This window comes from Ursus maritimus, unplaced genomic scaffold (genome assembly GCF_017311325.1).
Source record: "Ursus maritimus isolate PB19 unplaced genomic scaffold, ASM1731132v1 scaffold_13, whole genome shotgun sequence".
Lineage (NCBI taxonomy): Eukaryota > Metazoa > Chordata > Mammalia > Carnivora > Ursidae > Ursus > Ursus maritimus.
In genome coordinates, this window is record NW_024423675.1 from 40,176,646 (window position 1) to 40,189,351 (window position 12,706).

The window sequence follows — 12,706 nt, forward strand, 5'->3', positions numbered from 1 at the left end:
CATATATCAACCTTTAAAGCAAACAGTTGTCATTTACTCTCTCTGACACTGTTGAGCTGTTGATGCAGTAGCAAAAGCTGTCTCCAGTATTAGATTTGATGGTTTGTGGGAGGAGTTCTGTAGCTTACGCTAGGGAGTCTGGCTGAGTACAGCATTTTGCGTTTCCATTTTTTTCACTTAGGCTTATTTTTGAGATCGGTGTGTTGTGAAAAGCTGAACTGCTGAATGTTAACTTTCCACCACTGACTCAGATAATCAGCATTGGGTATTTTTTTGATGTTTGCATATCCACTGACCCCTCAGGTAGAAAGCCGACTCCAGTCTCTTCAAGGAATACTCTGTGCCCTTAACTACATCTCTACCACCTTGCTGTAGCTTCTCAAAATAACTACCCAAGATGGTTTCCATCCCCTCATTTGCTTATTTGGCTTTTGTCCTCTGCTAAAATGTCAGTGTGGTCACCAAGACCTCTTTATGGTCAAATTCAATAGCTTCACAGCGTATTCCTCTTCACCTCAAGCTAGCATTTTCTAGTATGACTTCTGTCCATACTTAGCACTTTGCCACACTCTTCCTCTTTGGTCCTTTCTCTTTCTCCCTTTCCGTTAGAACCAGAGTTCGGCTATGGCCCTGTTTACTTCCATGCAGCCTTTCTAGGGACATTCCTGTAGCTTCTGCTCTAGATTCCTTTGATTTCGAGATCTGAGTTCCTGTTTTAGTTTTGGTCGGCTCTAGACAAATGGTGTGCACTAGGGAGCACCCCGTGAATACCCACCTGTACCTCAAGTTTTGTATATCTCAAAGTGAACTTGATCATCTTAAAATGTTTTCAGTTAGAGGAAGGTAGTTAATATCTAGTGTTGTCGGGCTTTGCACCAAGCAGTTACATCTACCAATTTTCAAGGCAGAGGCCTCGGGCTTCCTCCGTTCCTGCCTCTACCTCAGTGTAGCCATCCCAGACTCTCCACCGATTGCAGTAGCTGCTCACTTCGATTGACTCATTCACGCTGCTCTCAGAGTTGTTCATCTATGAGCTCGTTCTGCTTGAAGTGCTATTTTCTCTACCTGGCAGTCTACTCATCCTTCAAAACCCCAGTCCAAATGTAACTTCAACCTTAGGGTTGTGATTTGTCTGTACAGCTGTATGGGATTCACAAGAGAGCTCATCCATGTTAACGTGACAAGGCCGAAGCAGGTGTCTTCTTTTTTAACTGGGGAAACCAGTTGCTGTGTGCACTCAGAGTCTTGAGGACTTGCCTCATGGACCCAAACACGTGAACCAAGAGCTTTATAGTGTTTTCTTGCTTTTGTGGTCAGTGAGACTTGGGCATTCCTGTTCACTTCAGCTGTAAGAAACCTCCAAGCCAAATACTCCATTTTCTTTGTCCTAAACTCAGTTTTTACTTTTTTAAATTTTTGCTTGGTTCTGATTTTATTAACATTGGTATTACATGTGTTTTTGGCCACTTTTAGTGCTTTAAAAAAAGCAAACCCAGGGTGTCAATAGTGGAATTATAACAGGGCTGTATGAAGTTGGTATCTGTTAAAAACGAATTTGTTCATTTTCAACTGGATTATAGAGGCAACAGAACCATTATGTAGGCAGAGTTTTAGATGGTTCAAGGGATATGTTCCAACAAACTTTTTTTTTTTTTTTAAGATTTTATTTATTAGAGAGAGACAGCACAAGCACGGGGAGCAGCAGGCAGAAGGAGAAGCAGGCTTCCTACTGAGCAAGGAGCCTGATGTGGGGCTTCATGCAGGGCTTGATCCCAGGAGCCTGGGGTCAACCTGAGCCAAAGGCAGACGATTAACTGGCTGAGCCACCCAGGCGCCCCTCAAACAAGCTTTTAATACCTCTTGATGCCCTCCTGAGACCCATAGAGAAGGAAGGTGAGGATATTTAGCTAAGAAGGGAAAGAAGATCACAGCTTTCATCACTCCGGGTGGATGATGAGACAGGCTGAGGGGGGTAAGGCATCGTCTTCCCAGTGGGTCCTCAGCTCAATCCACAAGTCAGAACTTCAAGGCAGTAAGTTCCAGCAAGAGCAATGGGGGCATCATGGCCTGGCTAAGGAGGGTCTGAGATGGAGGCCACCAGGCTCTCTCAGAGAACGTATTGGGTGAAGTGTGACTCATTGCTGGTGGCCAGGTGCTGGGGGCAGAGGGGTCCTAGAGGTCAAAGTTGAAGATTAATCTTTCAGAGAGTGGTCAGGCATTTGGGACTTGGGCTACATCTTAATGCATCAGTGTTCAGAAGGATTTAGACTGGTGCTTGCCCCCCGGGGGGGGGGGGAATTTTTGAGTCCTTTTAAAACACACACAGACACACAACATGGCTTATGCTTCAAATAGCACAAGCACACCTAAATTCAACCTGCTTTATCATCAGCAAGGTGTTTTGGTCAAATTTTTATCTAAGCCCTGCACTACCTAACCACAGTCTGCTGATTGAAGTTGCTTACAATCTGGGTTTTGCTTGGAAAGGCTTAGAAATGAGGGGGGAAGGTGATCCTGAGGATTCTTTATCTACACAAAAGGGGCATTTTTCTCAGCTCTTTCCTGGTTTGCATGAAGCATCCTTTAAGAGTATTCCTCTGCTTTTCTTTGACTCCATAGTCACCGTCATCACTGCATTCCTAAATTGATTTCCACAGCAAATTGGCTTTGGACAAGGAAAGTGCCAGAGAGGGGAGAGAGAAGTACTTTTATAGGTAGAAACTCAAACTCTTTCAAGTCCTTTATGAACTAAACTGGGTTGTGAAATACGTAAAGGTGGAGACACGGGATCATCCCATGGCGCTGCCAATCCAGGAGGTTCTGTTAACTTCTGTTTTTGATGATGAAAAAAATTGTACAGCATCAATTCAGAATGCCCTTAGTTAAGAGCATGCATTTATTGACCAATTACAAAGGGAAGCATGATTATAGCTATTAGCATATTTATCACAGGGCTATTAGAATATACTTTTTGTGGAGGGGTTAAGTAGAAGGATTAAGTTAAATGTACAATTACATAATGGGATATTATGGTGCCTAAAAAACGGGCAGTTTGAACTTTTTTTTAAGATTTTACTTATTTATTTGACAGGCAGCGAGAGAGGGAACACAAGCAGGGGAAGCCAGAGAGGGAAAAGCAGGCTTCCCACTGAGCAGGGAGCCCGATGTGGGGCTGGAGCCTGATGTGGGGCTCAATCCCAGGACCGCCCTATCAGGACCTGAGCCAAAGGCAGCGCTTAATGACTGAGCCACCCTGGCGCCCCAGGACATTTGTTAATATACTTTTAAAGCAATATTCAAAATGTACAATAGGACCACATTTTGTAAACAAACAAAAAGCAAAAGAAAAAAAAGGAATATAAGGATATACATCAAGGTTTTAGTGGGTTCTGAAAAGGTGGGTATTTTTGCTTACTTTTTCTTCAACATGTGCTTTTGTAGTAAGAAAACATTTAAAGAAACAAGATAATGGTATAGGGCTCTCTTGGGGTTAATATTAAGTACCAGTAATATAAAAGTCAAAAAAAAAATAATGCGTTGTGAACAAGTGCATTAATTTCCTTGTCTAGTAAAATAGCAGTCAGGTAAAACACAAGCTTAAAAAGGCTGGTCTCAGACTTAACCAGCAGAGGGCAGCAAGAAGCTGGTACCTGGTGAGGGATCTATCCGAAAACAAGGCAGACCAGCCCAAGTACAGTTCTCCCTCCCACAGCACATACACTAAAATTGGAACAACGAAGAGGAGATTAGCGTGGCCCCTGCGTAGGGATGACACGCAAATTCGAGAAGCAGCACTAACTACAGCAGGCTCCCCATAGGAAAAGCTGCTCACCCCCACCCCCCGAAGTAATAGTATTGGGCTCTAGTTTACGACTTCTGATTGCATTTTCTTTTTGCCCTAATATTGCCAAATCCAGGATCCCAGGCTAGTGAGGTCGTTTCATTATGTGCCGGAGGCTCTCGGTAGAGGCGATTGTGGTTATTTTATTACAACTAAGATACTGAAACTCTGCAACACATTCCTAGAGGAAAATGTTTGGGTCTGTAATTGTCTGCTGCTGTTAGACTCCTCTTCCATTACACTGAGATTTGTCTAGAGCTCCCTGAAGGCCAGAAGGTTTCTGAGCAGGCCGATTTTGGAAAATGGGCACAATATGGAGAGTATCAAGGCAACCGATGTATTTTGTAGATTACAGTCCACACAGTAACTCGGTAGACGCATTGACTTTGTTCAGTGCAGTGTTTCCGGGGTCTTGAATAGTGCTTGGTGTGGTAGGCACTCAGAGATTTTCTGTTGGATAAACAGGTTTGACCTGCCTGCCTACCTATCTAGTAAGTTAGTTAATTTGTGGGTTTTCTTCTCAGGCTTAAACTCCCCAGCCTCTTTTGACACTTCAATTTCTCATGTTCCTTTTTTTCTGGCAACAACAGTGAATCTCTCAGGCTGGGCCTCTTTTAGACTAGAACGGTGCCAAGCTGTCTCAGCCACCCTTCACTCCAGCTCCACTCCAGGGAGCAGGGCAGAGAAATGTATCCTATCACAATATGGGGTACAGAGCGCTAAGAGTCTGAAAAATCATTTTAAAAGCCACTTTGGGACCTGGGAACAGTAAAAAGCACGTGAATTCAGTGAAACTATTTTTACATTGCAATAATTTCTTTTTGAAGCCTATTTATTAAGACACATGCCAACAGCACAGTATTGTACAAGTGATGTGAATTAAACCTTACACAAATGTAGTGTTTGTCTTTTTATTTTTCCTCCTCTCAACTCAACTGCCCCCAACTAAAAATTTACAAATGGATATAAAAATCCTGTTTGTACCTGGTTGGCTTGTTAGAGAAATACTGAGGGAAAGGCCTGTGATATTTCACAGTGCTGCCACCAGATTAAAAGGAACAAAACTCACGTAAAGAAAGAAATAAATATGAGATTCATAAAGGGAAAATAAAATAACCTACAAAAGGCTACAAATTAAAAGCCCCATCTTCGCTCTTGGATTTGAAGCTCAGTTCTACTTGGTGAGTTCCAGGGGTCAGCAGATGTTTTGCTAAGTGGGTGCATGCTGTGTCTTGCTGGGGGGTACTTATCCACACGTGGTTTATAAAGCGATGCAGTTATCCCGTTATTTCAGGAGGGACCACGTGTATAATTTTTAAGAAGAAATTAGAACCTCTTCTACCCCACCCACAAGCTACATTTTGGAAGGCAGCTATGCTCACTGTACCACCAACACCACGCCATCAGCTGCATTTTAATATCGTCCAGTTCACAATTTTATATTCTACATTTCTGTCATGTAAAGAATCTAGAAACTTTACTCTAAAACATGGAAATGGTAACACGCATAATGGGAGCCATGCTAAAGTGCAGAAGCAGAATTACGAGCCTTTTATGGAGAGGAATCAACGTATATTAAGTCTTCCAGATTTTTAAGTAACTATGATCAAGGCATAAAGGTCATCCTTGTCATGACCTTGATTGTGGCCATTGTTGTCCTGTGAAGCCGGCTCATTCAAAGCATTCCAGGGAGCATGGCTGCCATCTGCAGCCCTGGGTAATAGAATGCAGGACAGATGTAGTTGTGGCTAACATTCAGTGACAGCCTGAAACTATCGTGTTGGGTGGCAGTAAAAATCAAACAGGTAAGAAATGAGTTGGTCTTCTAGTAAAATCGCTGAGTGTATTTCTCCTATCATAGCTTGAGAACAAGGGCCACGGTTCCTTTAATGAAGCAGAAACCTGCCCGAACAATGAGTCCCAGGACTTTCTAGTCGTGACAATTTGAAAGTAAGTGTTCAGTTCATTTGTGGCCAATGAAGGCGATGTTTTAAAAGCAAGCTGTATTTCTGGGGGGCTGGGTGTTAAAGAAGAGGAAGGAGGGGAGGGATGGGAGAAAAGATACAGAAAATGGGAGAGGGAGTTGTAGGGGCCAAGGGCAGACTGCCCGAACATGGGACACTTTGGCATGAAGATTATTTTGAGTTAAAGGCAACCAAAACCTAGGAGATTTAGGAAAAGCTCTACTTCCTCCACAACTGTCCAAAAATAATTTACTCATTTTTAAAAAAAGATTTTATTCATTTTAGAGAGGGGGTGGGGATAAAGAGAGAGCATGAGCAGGGATGGGCAGAGTGGGAGGGAGAGGGACAAAGAATCTGAAGCAGACTCCGCACTGAACACGTGTCCCATACAGGGTTTGATCCCACGACTCCTAGAGCGTGACCTGAGCCAAAATCAAGAGTCTGACAGGCAACCAACTGAGCCACCCGGGTGTCCCTAAAAAGAATTTAGATGGAGGACTTGCTCCAGAAATAGAGCTATCATCACAGATAACTACATTATAATGGGAACTAGGTGTGGTAGACAGGGAGGAACCTAGCAAGGCCTGTTTGATCAGGGTCCTTGGTGTCCCACTGTTTCTGAGTGGCCCAACAAACATTCGTTTACCAAACCTTCACTCTTTTTCATCTTCCTGTGGATTGCATTCCTTCGTTTTGAAGTCCCAGACCCCTATCCCCTTCTCCTTAGTTCAGAATGACATATATACCTCATTTTGCCTGCCTTTGGAATTTCTATGTCTGTGTGGATTCCCTGCACATAGGAAATGAAGTTTTTTTTTCTCTTGTTAATCTGATTTTGTTTAATTTGATTCTTAGTCCAGCTAAAAGGACCTTGAAGGGCAGATGAAATTCTTCCTCCTAGACAGAGGGAACGAGAGAGAGAGAGAGAGAGAGAGAAGAAGAAGAAAGAGAAGAAGGGGAAGAAGGAGAAGATGAAGGAGAAGAAGAGGAAGAGGAAGAGGAAGAAGGGGGAGGGGAAGGAGGGGGAAGGGGAGGAGGAGGAAGGGGGAGGGGAGAAAGGAAGCCAGAAAAGAAGGGAGGGAGAGGGAGAGAAGTGTATGTTTATGTTATTATAAAGTAGTAGAAAGCATTTATTTTATTGATTTACTCCACACGTTATTTTCTTCAGTTAAAAAAATGAGAGAAGGTCAACATTTGCCTTTGATTTTGGAAGGTCAGCAATCACTTAACATTATAAATCATTAGTTGAAACTGCGTATAAATGAGTTGCAGATCAGCTGACCGGTTCCACTTTCCTTGCATGGGCTAGAACTTGGGTAGTTGTTTTCCCTGGTGATCACAGTCTCAGCTGCAATGGTGTTTTATTGAAATGAAAGTGCTCGTAATCATGGCCGGTCCCCGGACTTGTGCTCGTGAACTCAAAATTTTTCTCTGAGCAGCAAAACAAAAAATTATATCCCACCTCCACAGGTTAACTCTATCTTCCTCATAAGGCATTGAAATTTGGAGGTTAACAGCCAGTTTGGATGAAAGATGCAAATTCTTATTTAAGGAAAAAGTACATTAAATAACATTTATATCACTTTAACTAAACTAGAACACAAATAACCAAGCAAAATCCTCCCAACATAAAAATAACATGAAACATGTAGGGTTGAGCGCATGGGTATGTCAACTGCTCCTTTTAGCCTTCTAGTTCTGCCTCTTTGATTATTGCCTTGATACCTTGACAACAAGAGTCAAACAACTGTGCAAAGAAATAACAGACCTTTCTTTTATTCTATCGTTCTGTCATTGTAGGCAATTCCCAAATTGCTTCATGTCTGATTTCAGTCCTTTGAAGAGGGTCTACCAGGAAGGGCTCTTATGTAATTCTAAGCTCTATTTAAGACTAATCATTTAGTGAAAAAAAATTTTTTTTCTATTATACCTATCATGATCACCTCCCAAAGTGAGCTCATGGCTAAATGACACAAGATCTAGGGAATTTTAGTATTCTACACAATGACACAAGTGATATTCTTTAATACTGTCATCTCAAGTAATCATAGCAATTGTGGTAAATTATTTTCTGACAATCAGTAGCTCTCTTGCCTCTATTACCACTACTGGTTGTGTTATGTTTTTGAAGTAACTATGGGCTGACCAAAATGTGACCTTGCTACTTTCTCCCTGTATTTCTAGAGTAGTTGTTCTCTCTTGCCCAGAAAGAACTGGGTCTGGAGCTCAGGCCTGAAGTAACGAGATCATTCCCACTGCAGACTCTACTTGCAGTTAGAATCCACATTTTTAAGATGGAAGGACCTGAGAAATGGTCTTGTTTGAATCCCTCATTTTCCAGCTGAGAAGACAGAGTCCCAAATCCCAGGACATGCCCCAAGAAGCCTTTGGATATGTGAATAAACTGAGAGATTATAGGATTCGTCTGTTTATTGAAGATGAAAATATTCTGTACTTAATGTGTGTAGAGGGATTATATTTGTAAATTGACGTGTGTAAGTGAAAACTATCAGTGATGAGAACCACAAGCATACTATGAGTCCATAAACACTTTTTAGAGCCTGAAAAAAAAGTTAACGAGGGCAATTTAGTTGGCTCCCACAAGAGGAATGTACAGATGTGGAAGAGTGTTTATACAAACGAAAATGTACTTGCATAAGCTTCCACAGGCCATCTTTCTGCAGGGCTCAGCACTTGGAGTTGGGCTGTGCAGTATTTTCTTGATCTGCACTTCCATATTATCCAGGCCAGCAACAGGATGCAGAGTAGTGATGTCTCCCGAACTAGAGATCTAAACAGAGACCTTTGTGGGGCCCTCAAAGACCTTTGTGGGGCCCTTGAACTAATAGGTTCAAAGATGTGTCCTTAGAGAGAGAGAGAGAGAGAGAGAGAGGAGAAAAGGAGAGCTATTTTCCAGAACGCAGCGATTTGAAGAAAACCTGTCTCAAAGTGGATACTGACGATGTATTTTACAGAAGGTTACAGCCAGAGGCTTTGCCTTGCTATTAAATAAAGTAAATAAATTAGTCTTAATTTTCAGAAGCAGTTATAAATCATTTGAAAGGAGGAGCATTGCTGTCTCTAACTGATTGGTGGGAGAATTGGACTTCTCGTTTTAAAAATGGTCCTGGATTAGGTGTCCATTCTTCTGATACACTGTTGGCGGAATGTTGCTAACGTTTGTAGAGAAGAGCCTACCTCTTAACTATCTCTTTCAGTTATGATCATGAGACTTGGATTCTTATCCTAGCCCAGAACGCAGTTCCTATCTCCACAAATCTGGGGAGACAATTGCATTAACACATCAATGGTTTCTGGTAATAACAAGAGCAAAAGAAAAAAATGATTTTTGAAAATATGGAACTCTCTGGTGGGTATGTTTTCAGATTCTAAAAATTAGCGATGAAAAGAAAATTTGCAGGACTCCTGGGTGGCTCAGTTGGTTAAGCATCTGCCTTTGGCTCAGGTCGTGATCCCAGGGTCATGGGATCGAGTCCTGTACTGGTCTCCCTGCTCAGCGGGGAGTCTGCTTCTCCCTCTGCCTACCACTCCCCCTGCTTGTCCTCTCTTTCTCTCTCTGACAAATAAATAAATAAAATCTTTTTAAAAAACTTAAAAAAGAAAAGAAAATTCGACAAGTTTGTTTACTTACTTGTCTCTGTAGTTTGGTAAAATTCCAAGATAAAACATATTTTTGTTAATGTTAACTTGTCTTCCACCTACTCTCTTCTCTGTGACTGTTTCCAAATGTGGAATCATTGAAGAGAAATCGATTTCTTGAGACCACTTTAGCTAATATTAAAATTCAACATATATGACTGTTATTTTTAATGTTTTAAAATGCTGTATTCATGTTTACATTGAAAAAATAATTGAAATTTAGGTCATGTGGAAGGGAGAGTTAGTAAAATCAGAAGTACCAATTTAATGTTTAGATGAGAACTCCCAAGCTTCTCTATACAGTAACGTCTATCTAAAACATACCACATTTAAAACAAGATTGTTATGGCATTGCCACTTGGAATGAAAGTGGTCTTCATCCACTGGTTGAGGAAGTGTGTGAAGGAGCCAGCATTCTCTAGTTGGGCAGTTTTGTCCTTTTGCGTGCCTTTCCTTTAGAGGGTGAGTTCATTACATTCTGCGCAGTGAACAGGAGATGGCAGCATGACTTCAGACGTTAGAGGAGAGGCTTCTGCTAATCCCTTCTGAAAAGAAGGTTGGGAGCCATGGAGAGTAGACTTATAGCAGCAGGTGCTACAGTGTGTCTATCAAACAGGATACATAGCAAACAAATGTGAAATAAAACTGTTTAATGCCTCTGAATGCTGCAGATTTTTACGCATATTTTCCAGGGTAATAGTCCCTTCCTTTGTAAAAATGAAATGGGTCAGATGTTGAGATTTTTATGGGATTTAGAAAGCCGTACAAGCCTAACAAAGAACTTGACTCTACAGCTGTGGGCTTTTTAATCTCTGTTTTTTTTGTTTTATTTTGTTTTTAATGGAGAAGTAATTTTCTAAGAACACTAAACACTTATCTTCCTTATTTCTTCTCAAATTTCTAAACAGACTTTAATAATAATGGACAAGGAACCTGGATCTCACATCAATAAAAACACATAAATACGTTAGAACTGGAACTACTACTATCTGTTTTGTTACAATGTTAATGTGGGAGAAAAGCAATTAGATTGGTAAACCCAGGGGCCTCCAGGTCTCAAGACCTCAGCTTCTTTTCAGTGTTAAGTTTGGTACCTTTCTTGGAGGAGGCAACTTCAAGGGATACAAACATGTAATGTGGAACGTGGACATATTTTACCGACATACTTAAAATGATATGTATTTGTAAATATATTCACATTCATTCTTTGTGTAACAATATTTGGAATGTTCTTTCTTCGCTTCCCTTCAGGAATTTTAACCAGCTATTGGAAGAGTACTTGGAGAATCAAAATTTATTGGCTTTATGAAAAAAGAAAAGAAAATGAAGGCCTCAGTAGAAAAGGGTTTTTGCTGCCTTTGGTAGGTCTTTGGTTAGGAAAGAAAAGATTCAAAGGATCACTGATCATTTGAAATTGGAGAGTTGCATGCCCCCATTAACCTTCATTTTAAAATTCTATATACTTAGGGCACCTGGGTGGCTCAATCAGTTGAGCGCCTGACCCTTAATTTTGGCTCTGGTCATGATCTCAGGATCCTGAGATCCAGCCCCGCACTGGGTCCATGCTGAGCAGGGAGCCTGCTTGGGATTCTCTTTCTGCCTCTCCTTCTGCCCCTCCCCCTGCTAGTGCTCTCCCGTGCTCCCTCTCTAAAAAAATAGAAAATGAAATTCTATATACTTAGGAGTCTTAGGAGATATTTTCAAAAATTCTACCTTTAATATGGATTTCTATTGCTCATTTTCACTAACCAGTAAGCTTTAATCTCCTCATGTCTGCTAGAGTCTGCTTTGGCCAATGCTTGGTTTTTGTTTGTTTGTTTGTTTGTTTGTTTTTCTAGAAAGCAACCCTTCCACAATGGCATAAACTGGACTTGTGTGTACTAAACAGAACATTTTATTAATATGCTAACTATCTTTCCATTAAAATTGGAGGTTAACAAGTACATAAATATATCTTTTATAGGTTGACCAGAGACTCAGAGGAGACCTTGAAATTGAGTCTACCACTTGGCAGCTTATCTCACTGACAGGGTTACTATATCAGAAATAATGGCTTGAGTGTGAGTTTGAATAAATGAAAACCATAGATGTTTAATCATGACTCAGTAAGAGGTTTATCCTACCTCCATATGTAGTGGGAAGGGAATAGCTAACCTTAAAACCTGTGCCACTTTTCTTCTGCAATGTCTTGGGTCTCCTCATTAAATAACTGTGAACAGAGATACTGTAATTTTCATCTCTTTTGACATACTAAGGACTTTAAAATGAGATTCGACGGAGGTTTTTGGTGTGTTTATAGGACCAACCACTGGGCATCAGACTGAATAGTAGAAGTTGATACAGTATTCATAGCCAATTCATTTGAAAATGAGAACTCAAGGGAACACAATGACTTCAAGTGTGTGTGTGTGTGTGTGTGTGTGTGTGTGTGTGTTTGCGTACTAGTTATTTCAGCCCACACTGGCTTGGGTGTGAATCCTGGCTTTGCCTATTAGTCATTGTGAGACCCTAGAGAAGTCCTTTAGCTTATATAAACCCCAATTCCTTTTCTCTAAATGAGGAATACTAATAATGTCTTACAGCTTTTTTAAAATGAAAATTAACTGAGATAATATGGGTAAAGTTCTTAGCCCAGTGTTCAGACCATAAATGGTGGTGGTTAGTCTTATGATGATACAGAATTGTCACAGCAAATTATATATATATATACAATTAGATTACGTTTTTCTTTGCAAAATCCTAGACTATATAAAGATAATTTTAAAATCTGTTAAAAACTTGGATATCCCTTAAGGAATAGGTTTATAACTTTTAGTTACACAGCGCTTGAGACAATATATTTGTGTAACCTTCTCAGAAAAGTTTTATAAATAGCTTTCGAAGGCCATGGACTTTATTAGGGTCCCAGTCCTAAGGGGTTCATAGAAGCTGGTCTAGAGATTATTTAGAAAGATTATAGAAAACTGTTTGGCCCGATGGGAGTTTATGTCTGTTCAGGTTCCTGCTCTTGACTTCAGCTCTCCACTCTAGCTTTGTGCCTCCGCAGATAGCATGCATGTTAAGAACATTGGTTGTGGCTTAATGGAGGAGCCATTACTCTGAACAGCATTTGTCAAACAGGACATCCATTCCTGCATACTACTTAACGTACTGGATGTTTAACACAATGTGTTACTCTTCATTGGTGTAGATTTTTTGGTTGTTGTTACCTAGGGAACAAAACAAATTTACGTATTTCTAA

At 40.8% G+C, this 12,706-nt stretch overlaps 1 non-coding gene across 1 annotated transcript; it reads left to right on the forward strand.

Annotated features, from left to right (window-relative positions):
* The first annotated feature begins 3,696 nt into the window (after window positions 1-3,696).
* LOC121102341 lies at window positions 3,697-3,803 on the forward strand. The gene has a single exon (XR_005834459.1). It is a non-coding gene; the product is annotated as a U6 spliceosomal RNA (small nuclear RNA).
* The last annotated feature ends 8,903 nt before the right edge of the window (window positions 3,804-12,706 follow it).